This window comes from Muntiacus reevesi, chromosome 6 (genome assembly GCF_963930625.1).
Source record: "Muntiacus reevesi chromosome 6, mMunRee1.1, whole genome shotgun sequence".
Taxonomy (NCBI): Eukaryota; Metazoa; Chordata; class Mammalia; order Artiodactyla; family Cervidae; genus Muntiacus; species Muntiacus reevesi.
The window spans coordinates 16,923,812-16,936,162 of NC_089254.1; positions in this window are offsets into that span (position 1 = coordinate 16,923,812).

Sequence of the window (12,351 nt, forward strand, 5' to 3'; positions counted from 1 at the left end):
AAAAGACAGAGATTGGCTGAATGGATACAAAAACAAGATCCCTATATATGCTGTCTACAAGAGACCTGCCTCAAAACAAGGGACACATACAGACTGAAAGTGAAGGGCTGGAAAAAGATATTTCACACAAATGGATACCAAAAGAAGGCAGGAGTCGCAATACTCATATCAGATAAAATAGACTTTGAAATAAAGGCCATGAAAAGAGACAAGGAAGAACACTACATAATGATCACAGGATCAATCCAAGAAAATCTAACAATTATAAATATATATGCACCCAACATAGGAGCACTGCAATATGTATGGCAAATGCTAACAGTATGACAGGGGAAATTAACAGTAGCACAATAATAGTGGGAGACTTTAATATCCCAGTCACACCTAGGGATAGATCAACTAAACAGAAATTGGCAAGGAAACACAAACTTTAAATGATATAATGGACCAGTTAGAATTGATATCTATAGGACATGTCACCCCAAAACAATTAATTTCACCTTTTTCTCAAGTGCACATGGAATATTCCCCAGAGTAGATCACATCCTGGACCATAAATCTAGCCTTGGTAAATTCAAAAAAATTGAAATCATTTCAAGCATTTTTTTCTGATCACAGTGAAGTAAGATTAAATGTCAACTACAGGAAAAAAGCTATTAAAAATGAAAATATATGGAGGTTAAACAACACACTTCTGAATAACCAACAAATCACAGGAATAAGAAAAGAAATCAGAAAAAAATCAAAATAGGCATAGAAATGAATGAAAATGAAAACACGACAACCTAAAACCTATGGGATTCCATAAAAGCAATGCTAAGGGGAAGGTTCATAGCAATACAAGCTTACCTCAAGAAACAAGAGAAAAAATAAAATAAATAACCTAATTTACATCTAAAGCAACTAGAAAAAGAAAAAGTAAAGAACCCCAAGGTTAGTAGAAGGAAAGAAATCATAAAAATTATGGCAGAAATAAATGAAAAGGAAACAAAGGACACTATGGCAAAAATCAACAAAACTAAAAGCTGGTTCTTTGAGGAGATAAATAATATAGACAAACCATTAGCTCGATTCATTAAAAAAAGGGGGGGGGAATCAAATCAACAAAATTAGAAATGAAAATGGAGAAATCACAACAGACAACACAGAAATACAAAGGATCATAAGAGACTACTGTCACCAACTCTAGGCCAATAAAATGGACAACTTGGAAGAAATGGAAGAATTCTTAGAAAAGTATAGCCTTCCAAAACTGAACCAGGAAGAAATATAAATTCTTAACAGACCCATCACAAGCATGGAAGTCGAAACTATGATAAAAAATCTTCCAACAAGCAAAAGCCCAGTTCCAGATGGCTTCACAAGTGAATTCTACCAAAGATTTAGAGAAGAACTATCACCTATCCAGTCAAACTCTTCCAGAAAATTGCAGAGGAAGGTACATTGCCAAGCTCATTCTATGAGGTCACCATCACCCTAATACCAGAACCAGACAGAGATGCCACAAAAAAAGAAAACTATAGGCCAATATCACTGATGAACATAGATGCAAAAATACTTAACAAAATTCTAGCAAACAGGACCCAACAGCATATTCAGAACATCATACATCATGACCAAGAGGACTTTATCAGGGATGCAAGGATTCTTCAATATTCACAAATCAATCAATGTGATACACCACAATAACAAATTGAAAGGTAAAAACCATATGATTATCTAAATAGATGGAGAAAAAGCCTTTGACAAAATTCAACATCCATTTGTGATTAAAAAAAAAAAAAAACTTCCAGGAAGCAGGCATAGAAGGAACATACCTTAACGTAATAAAAGCCTTATATGATAAACCCAAAGCAAACATTATCTTCAATGGTGAAAAATTGAAAGCATTTCCCTTAAAGTCAGAAACAAGTCAAGGATGCCCACTCTCTCCACTACTATTCAGCACAGTTTTGGAAGTTTTACCACAGCTATCAGAGAAGAAAAGGAATAAAATGAATACAGTTTGGAAAAGAAGTAAAACTCTCACTGTTTGCAGCTCACATGATCCTCACATAGAAAACCCTAAAGACCACCAGAAAATTACTATAGGTAATCAATGAATATAGTAAAGTTACAGAATATAAAATTAACACACAGAAATCCCTTGCATTCTTATACACTAATAATGAGAAGACAAAAAGAGAAATTAAGGAAAAAATTCCATTCACCATTGTAATGAAGAGAATAAAATACGTAGGAATAAATATACCTAAAGAAACTAAAGACCTATATATGGAAAGCTACAAAACACTGGTGAAAGAAATAAAAAACAACACAAATAGATGGAATAATATACCTTGTCCATGGATCAGAAGAATCAATATAATGAAAATTAGTATGTTACCCCAAAGCAATCTATAGATTCAGTACAATCCCTATAAAGCTACCAACAGTATTTTTCACAGAAGTAGAACAAATAATTTCACAGCTTGTATGGAAATACAAAGAAAACTTGAATAGCCAAAGAAATCTTGAGAAAGAAGAATGAAACTGGAGGAATCAACCTGCCTGACTTCAGACTCTACTACAAAGCTACAGTCATCAAGACAGTATGGTACTGGCACAAAGACAGAAATATAAATCAATGGAACAAAATGAAAGCCCAGAGATAAATCCAAGCACCTATAGACACCTTTTCTTTGACAAAGTAGGTAAGAATATACAATGGAGAAAAGACAATGTCTTTAACAAGTGGTGCTGGAAAAACTGGTCAACCACTTGTAAAAGAATGAAACTAGAACACTTTTTAACACCATACACAAAAATAAACTCAAAACGGATTAAAGATCTAAATGTAAGACCAGAAACTACAAAACTCCTACAGGAAAACATAAGCAAAACACTGACATAAATCACAGCAAGATCCTCTATGACCCACCTCCCAAAGTAATGGAAATAAAGGCAAAAATAAACAACTGGTACCTAATTAAACTTAAAAGCTTTTGCTCAACAAAGGAAACAATAAGCAAGGTCAAAAGATCACCTCCAGAATGGGAGAAAATAATTCCAAATGAAGCAACTGACAAAGAATTAATCTCAAAAATATACAAGCAACTCCTGCAACTCAATTCGAGAAAAACAAATGACCCAATAAAAAAAAGTGGGCCAAAGAACTAAACAGACATTTCTCCAAAGAAGACACACAGATTGCTAACAAACACATGAAAAGATGCTCAACATCACTCACTATCAAAGAAATGCAAATCAAAACCACAATGAGGTGCCATCTCATGCTGGTCAGAATGGCTGCTATCAAAAAGTCTACAAACAATAAATGTTGGAGAAGGTGCAGTGAAAAGGAAACCCTCTTACACTGTTGGTGGAAATTGCAAACTAGTACAACCACTATGGAGAACAGTGTGGAGATTCCTTAAAAAATACTGAAATAGAGCCGCCATACAACCCAGCAATCCCACTGCTGGGCATAGCTACCAAGGAAATCAGAAATAGATATGTGTACCCCAATATTCATCACAGCACTGTTTACAGTACTTAGGACATGGGAGCAACCTAGATGTCCACTGACAGATGAATGGATAAGAAAGTAGTGGTACATATACACCATGGAATATTACTCCACTATTAAAAAGAATGCATTTGAATCAGTTATAATGAGGTGGATGAAACTGGAGCCTGTTATAGACAGTGAAGTAAGTCAGAAAGAAAAACACCAATATGGTATATTAACACATATATATGGAATTTAGAAAGATGGTAATGATGACCCTATATGTGAGACAGCAAAAAAGACAGATGTAAAGAACAGACTTTTGGACTCTGTGGGAGAAAGCAAGAGTGGGATGATTTGAAAGAACAGCATTGAAACATGTATATTACCACATGTGAAATAGATTGCCAGTCCAGGTTCGATGCCTGAGACAGGGCATTCAGGGTCAGTGCACTGGGATGACCCTGAGGGATGGGATGGGGGACACATGTACACCTATGGCTGCTTCATGTCAATGTATGGAAAAAATAATAATAATAAAATAACTACATTATTGTAAGGTAATTAACCTCCAATTAAAATAAATTAATTAAGCAAAAATCTTTCTCATACCCTTTCTTTTTCTCTTCTTCTTGTGGGACCCCTATAATTTTAATGTTGGTGCACTTGATATGCTCCCAGAGATCTCTGAGACTGTCCTCACCTCTTCATTCTTTTTACTTTATTCTGCTCTTCAGAAGTTATTTCCACCACTTTATCTTCCACCTCACTGATTTGTTCTTCTGTTTCAGCTATTCTGCTATGGATTCCTTTTAGAGTATTTTTAATTTCAGTAATTGTGTTATTTGTCTCTGTATGTTTATTCTTTACTTCTTCTAGGTCTTTATGAATTGATTATTGCATTTTTCCAACTTTGTTTTCAAGGTTTTTGATAATTTTTACTAACATTATTCTGAATTCTTTTTCAGGTAGTTTGCCTATTTCCTCTTCATTTATTTGGACTTTTGTTTCTTCATTTTTGCAGTATTTCTCTGCCTTTTCATTAGTTTTTTAAAGTTGTGTTTGAGGTCTCCTTACCAGGCTTCAAGGAAATTTGAATTCTTTCTTTGAAGAAGGTTAAATTATTCCTTCCTTTTGGTTTCTGCCCTCCTAAGATTGGTCCAGTGGTTTGTGTGAGCTTTGTATAGGGTGAAATTTGTTCTGAATTTTTGTTTGTTTGCTTGTTTTCCTATGAAGGGCAATGTTATGTGAGGAGGTAATCCTGTCTGCTGATGACTGGGTTTGTATTTTTGTTTTGTTTGTTGTTTAGATGGGGCGTCCTGCACAGGGTGCTACTGGTGGTTGATTCATGCAAGGTCTTGTGTTCAGGTGATTTCCTTTGTGTGAGTTCTCACTATTTGGTACTCCTTAGTGTAGTTCTCTGGTGGTCTAGGGTCTTGGAGTCAGTGCTCCTACTCCAAGGGCTCAGGGTTTGATCTCTGGTCAAGAAGGCAGATTCCACAAGTGGTTTGTTATGGCATTAAGTGAGATTAAAATAAATATCCAAAAATGAGAAACCAAAGATGAACCTAGGACAAATGGCAGTTATAAAATCAGACAAATAATAATTAAAATAATGGAATATGCACATATACATATATACCCTTGAGCAAAGTGAAAACAGTCCAGCAAAAATAAAGTACAGTAGATTGACCTGGTGAACAAAGGAAATCAAAAATTATATTTACCAGTTAAGAACAAAGCTAACTTAAGCAGAAACTGGAAAACAAAACTAAAGCAAGGTACCAAGTGGGGAATAAAGCAATGAAAACAAAGCTAACAAATAGAGGAAAGAAAAGAAAGAAAGAATAGATATGCAAAGTTAAATAGAGGTAGATAAAGAAGATTTATATACATTAAAGATTAACTGCAAGGTGTAAAGAACAGTAGGAAATGCAAACAAAGGGATAAATGTAGAAAAACATAAAGGCTTAAATAATTAAAAATTAAAATTATAAAAAAGATGAGGTAGAAGCATTAAAAAAAAAATCCAACTTTCTATGTTCCAATTCCCACTGGGAATCCTATAGTTTTTACTCAATATTTGCCCTTTCAATTCATTACTAAGTTCCAGTTATCTACTTATGAGGCTAGATCAAGCCCTATTTAATAGAAAGTTAGCTTGATTTGTAACTTTTAAATATTTAGTAATACAAGTATTGGTGCCTTTATTTGTACTCTTGCACTGGGTACCTCAAATCTGAGGGGAGATTCCACCCAAAGAATTTCAGATCTATAGCTGAACACATCTATAAGCAACCAACAATAATATAAGAAAGAAATAAGTCCCATAGCAGGTCAATGAATCAATCATTAGCTGAAATGCTATGGAAGCAACAGGATTATATTTAATTATATTATGCACACACACACACACACACAAACTTTCAGCTTCCCTGGTGGCTCAGATGGTAAAGAATCTGCCTGAAATGCAAGAGACCTGAGTTGGATCCCTTGGCAAGGAAGATCCACTGGAGAAGAGAACAGCAACCCACTCCAGTATTTTTTCCTGGAGAATTCCACGGACAGAGGAGGCTGGTAGGCTATGTAGGTCTTTACAGATGATATATTTTATATATAAATATAGAGAGAATACATTTATACTCACTATAAATCGATCTATAATATATATTAAATTAAACACAAGGTCTGGCTGCTTGCCACTTTGAAGCTAACACCCAAGAGGCAAGGTTGGTGGAAAGGAAAATTTTCTTTATTCTGGAACCTGGCAACCTATGTGTGTCGAGCGGAACTTGTGCCCAAAGGCCTACTCTCCTACCCCACTGCCAACAGTCAGTGGACAAGAGCTTTTAAAGGGGAGTTTGGGGTGTATAAGCAGAAGAGCAGAAGGAGGGGGCTACATGAAGAAAGAGCATGGTCCACTTTTGAAATTTGCCATGAGGTAGTCTGATCAGGTCATCTTGATGGTTTTAAGGACACTTAATCTTCAGTTCCAGAGTTTATTTGTTTCCATTTCTGTGAAGTCACTTCTCAGAATTGTGGCAGCTTGCATTGTGGCTGCTGTCTGGACACCATGTAGTTGATTTTTTCCACCTGGTGAGGGTTTAATTATCTAGAAAACAGCTCAGAGGACATAGCTCAGTATATTATGTACAGCCCTTGTGAAGTGAGGGAAAGTCGTTCAGTCGTGTCCAACTCTTTGTGATCCTATGAACTCTACATCCATGGAATTATCCAGGCCAGAATAGTGGAGTGGGTACCCTTTCCCTTCTCCAGGGTATCTTCCCAACCCAGGGCTCAAACCCGGGTCTCCCGCATTGCAGGTGGATTCTTTACAAGCTGAGACACAAGGGAAGCCCATTGAGGAGGAACTAAAGGTCTTTGACTTTGTTTAAATGACTAAATTATGGTGTTCCCTGGAATTCTTAAAGAGATGGTAATATCAGATCCCCTCACTTGCCCCCTGAGAAATCGGTATGCAGGTCAAGAAGCAACATTTGGAACCAGACGTGGAACAACAGACTGATTCCAAATCAGGAAAGAGTACATCAAGGCTGTATGTTGTCACCCTGCTTATTTAACTTATATGCAGAATACATAGTGATAAATGCTGGGCTGGATGAAGCACAAGCTAGAATCAAGATTGCCAGGAAAAATGTCAATAACCTCAGATATGCAGATGACACCACCCTTATGGCAGAAAGTGAAGAAGAACTAAAGAACCTCTTGATGAAAGTGAAAGAGGAGAGTGAAAAAGTTGGCTTAAAACTCAACATTCAGAAAACTAAGATCATTGTATCCAGTTCTATCACTTCATGGCAAATAGATGGGGAAACAATGGAAACTGTGACAAACTTTAATTTGGGGGCTACAAAATCACTGCAGATGGTGATCGCAGCCATGAAATTAAAAGACCCTTGCTCCTTGGAAGAAAAGTTATGACCAAACTAGACAGCATATTAAAAAGCAGAGACAGTACTTTGCCAACAAAGGTCCATCTAGTCAGAGCTATGGTTTTTCTAGTAGTTATGTATGGATATGAGAGTTGGACTATAAAGAAAACTGAACGCCAAAGAATTGATACTCTTGAGAGTCCTTCGGACTGCAAAGAGATCCATTCAGTCCATCCTAAAGGAAATCAGTCCTAAATATTCATTGGAAGGACTGATGCTGAAGCAGAAAATCCAATACTTTGGCCATCTGAAGCAAAGAGCTGACTCATTGAATAAGATCCCAATCCTGGGAAAGATTGAAGGTGGGAGGAGAAGGGGACGATAGAGAATGAAATGGTTGGATGGCATCACTGACTCGATGGACATGAGTTTGAATATGCTCCGGGAGTTGGTGATGGACAGGGATGCCTGGTGTGCTGCAGTTCATGGGTCTCAAAGAGTTGGACATGACTGAGCAACTGAACTGAACTAAACTGTTGGCCCACACAGTAAAAAAATCTGACTACAATGTGGGAGACCTGGGTGTGATCTCTGGTTTGGGAAGACCCCCTGGAGAAGGAAATGGCAACCTACTCCAGTATTTTTGCCTGGAGAATCCCCATGGACAGAGGAGCCTGGCGGGCTACAATCCATGAGGTTGTAAAGAGTTGTACACGATTGAGCGACTAACATAACATATTGATTAAATTATTGTTATTTTGTCCTGTTTGTTTTCCTTTGCTCTGCATTTTTTTTTTGTTTTACCTCTTTCATTAAATTTATTGTTTTACTAAAATCTTTCTACAGACAAAAGGCAGAGGAAGAAATGGAGATGGGGGAGGACCATAGAGTCCTGCTCCATTTCAACAACACATAGGCTTCAAAACTGACTGTATTAAAAGTTTACCTTTCAGTCATTTTACATAAAATAATGGAATGAGCCTGAAAGTTTCCTACAGAATATTTATATTTATCACTTATCTTCATATTTTATATGACATAGCATCTCATTCTATGAATGGAAAAATAGACTGCGAGCAACTACTTTGTCTATGCTACACATTTAAGAGCTCAGTTAATCTTACCTTTCCAAATCAGAATTATATAAAATTATATAAAATATCAATAAGCCATTGCTATCAACTTCTTCAACCTTCAAATTGTCTCTGAAAGAATAACTGATATTTTCCCTCTTCCTTTTGATTTAATGCACAATGAGAGTTTCTTTAACCAGTTTTACTTTTTGAAGATTAATATATATTTATCCAATTGAAAAATATACATATGCATTTTGAATGGAGATTTAACAGTGCAATAATCTCTTATGGTCACTACCATCAAGTTGCTTTCATTGAAAAATCGATAGTCTGGACTTCTTGCCTTTCTTGTTTTTGTTATTCTTGATGATGATGGTTTTAAAAATGAATCTTTCAGCAAATTGTAGATATTTGAGTATTGCAATGGTTTCTTCCTTATATATGAGAAAGCATCAAGTAAAAAAGCCTGCTATTTAAAGGGAGTGCAATATTTGCTTGAGTTCTTACTAGTACTTTTGAAAACTATTTCATATAGGTAGCTACAAGTAAATGCTATGTATTTATATCATCAGAATTTATAGTACCTTAATTTCACAGACTGTATTTAGAAGTCAATTTAAATTGTTATTTTTCATTTCTTAAATGACATCCTAAGATATGAATGTATAAAAGCTACCTATTTGCATAAAAGGGGTTCTCTTGCTTTATCTATTATAATATAGATAGAAACTTATTTTCTGATTTATAGATGGTGTTGAGAATGGAGAAAACATTTGTTTCTAATTTCTTAAGAAAGATTGAAAAAGATTTAATTGTGTTAAACTTAATATGCCATATATAGGCTCCTAATAAAATATATTAAAGGAGACATACAATGATTTAATAAATATATATTCAAATTTTAAAATAGCAGGTTTGTTAATTTTTGAAAAAAAAGGAATTCAAATTTCTGTCCTAGTAACTTCTTATACATTATCTCATAGCAAACTTGTACATTAATTAAAATATTATTTCAACGTTACCAATTTAGACAATACATGAAACTTGCTTCCACTTGTTTGAAATCTGGATTTGAACTGCCATCTTTTCAATTGTAAAATGTATGTTTTCTTCACTACTGTTTCCATTTACTGTAACCTGAAAAAGGGTAAGAGTGAGGAAACTTAAAATTCACAGTGTTCAAATAATGTAAATGTTGACTTATTAGAAATGTAAAACTAATAATAGTTCATAAAATTCAGCATAATAGTTATTTGCTAATCAAATTATAGGGCATTTACCTCTTTCTCTCATTTTTTCTTTCTCCTACAGAGCTATTTTAAATAAGAATACTCCATGTAGGCTTTATAATGCATTTGAAAAACTGAGAAAAATCAGGCAGGTATCTACTTTTTAAGCAAGTCGCTGAATGTTTTGTTCCTTGTAGCTATTTTCCAGGCTTTCTTTTACATTTCTATCAACAGTATACCAAGCATGTTTTACTGTAGAGAATAACTTTTTTTGACGCTTCCTCCTCTACAGAACAAAATTATTTTTAATTATAATCATGCAGTACAATAAACAATAATGAGTGGTCAGAAAAGAATCAGTGAAACTTCTTATATTTTACTTCATATATGATCAGGTAAATAAAAATGTATATTACTGTACAAAAAGGGAAAATTAATAGATTAATATTTTAATACCATAAATCTTTTTAAAATAAAATTATACTTCAATATTACTCTCCCATAGTAATGAGTAGCGACATTCACATTCATGTTTAAGAGCTTTAGTTTCTGTCACTTTATCAAAAACTTTGTGAAAATGGATTGGTTTGCATATCCCTTTCAATAAATATTTTAACCAGATTTGTTAGTGCTAGTTTGCACATTATTGAATAATATTTTTTATAAAGCTTAACTTCAAAAGTTTCTTACACATGATGCAACAGATGTATAAATAGTTTAAAATGTCATAAATAAAAGTATACTTTTAAACTTTTAAAAAAATAATTTCTCAACAAATTCTAAGAAATGTAACCCAAATAATCATTTCAAATGGTCCCTATAATGATATACTTAAATTAATTCCAGTTTTATTTCCACACAACCATTGGGCTATTGTTTATTAAAAATCTAAGATCTAAATGTAAGAATATATGTTATGACCACGCTTGAAAACACAAAATCTGCCCCCCCCAAAGTTCAAATATTTTTGAAATATTATGAACTTTCAAAATAATGTATGTGTTAGGGGAAGCACACTAAAACTGCCCACCCTGGCCAGGACCATAGTAACCATCTGCATGAGTTGTTTTATGACAGGAGGTCCTGGTAAGGAACATGGAACTAATAAGCAACCACCAGCCAGAAGAGTTCAGCAAAGGTCAAAAGGAGACACCACATGTCCGACCACCTCCCAGAATCCTTCTCTCTGACATCCACCTTGGCTGAACAAGGCAGGCACCACGAGGAAGGACTCTCAATCAGAATGACTGGCTAAAGACAACCCAGAAACTAATCCCATCACCAGAAATCAGAGACTGGAAGCCATGTGACAGAGCAGTTCTGGGTTTCCTTACCCTACTGCTCTCCACCCGGGTGCCCTTTCCCAAGAAAATCTCCTGCTTTGTCAGCACATGCGTCTCCTTGGACAATTCATTTCTGAGTGTTAGACAAGAGCCCAGTTTCGGGCCCTGGAAGGGGTCCCCCTTCCTGCAACACATGTAGCCAAGTCCCTAGGTGTGACAATCAACTATATCACTAGGATTTCTTCAAATTAGTTTCCTCATAGCACATAATATTTATTAAATACATATAATAAAATAAGCTAGAGCTTAAAATATGAACCTTAAAAATGTGTTATTAAAATTCACCTGTAATTCAACAAACATTTAGAGGTTATACAAACTAAGGATTATTTCAAGGAAGAATAAAATCATGATGATAATAAAAAGCAAATCAACATTTAGTCAGTTTTATTGGTTTATGATCTCAAGAGACCACTAATCACAGCCCAGCCTTGTTTCAGGGGCATGACTGGATCTTAGTGAATTCATAGAGTAATAGTGTTTGATGTCATTCTAACACATAAGAAGGAACTTAAAGCAATTAAGAAAATCAGAATGCTGTAAGAATTTCAAGGACTATGAGTAAAAAAAATGTTAAACAAATGATTTTTGTCTTTTTTACTTTATTAGGGATAGCAATAATTTTTTAAGTGTATAAGGAATTTTTAAATACATTAAAATAAATTGTGGCATAAAAATAAACAGTATAATTTTTCAAAAAACTATATATTTTCTCAATCTCAAGATGATTTGGATGTTAGTGAAAAATTGAATCTATTTTTAAAATCTAAGTTTACATTGAGTAACTGTCATTTTTTTCTAATGGACATTAATAGCTACCAATTTTTTTTTTTTCCAAAAACTAAGATTCAAGACAACTAATGTAATTGGAATCCTTTAACACAACACAATCTGGCCTTTTTAAACTTAGTTTTGAAAATGCAAGTGATTGCAAAAATTAGTGCTAAATTAATTCCAAATATTTTCCATAAATCAAATGCATTAAAGAAACCTTGTTACTGAGAAGCAGATGATACAGACTGTTTATTTCATTCTGAGAGAACATGGCTTTTATAAGGACTATTATCAATGAATTTGAAATGACTCCAAAGTTCAAACATCAGTGAAGCATCACATTGTATGTTCAAATCAGATGACCGTTTGACTAGGCAAATGCCATTTGTATTTCAGGAGACATCCATGTTATAATCAAAAATGAATTAGCATACATGGAAACTTCAAGCACCATTTGTCATCTGGAACTCATGTGCATTAATATGCCTCGTATCTGTGAATCTGAGAAAAGCTAAGTCAACTCCAAAATTACCATAACACTGAAAA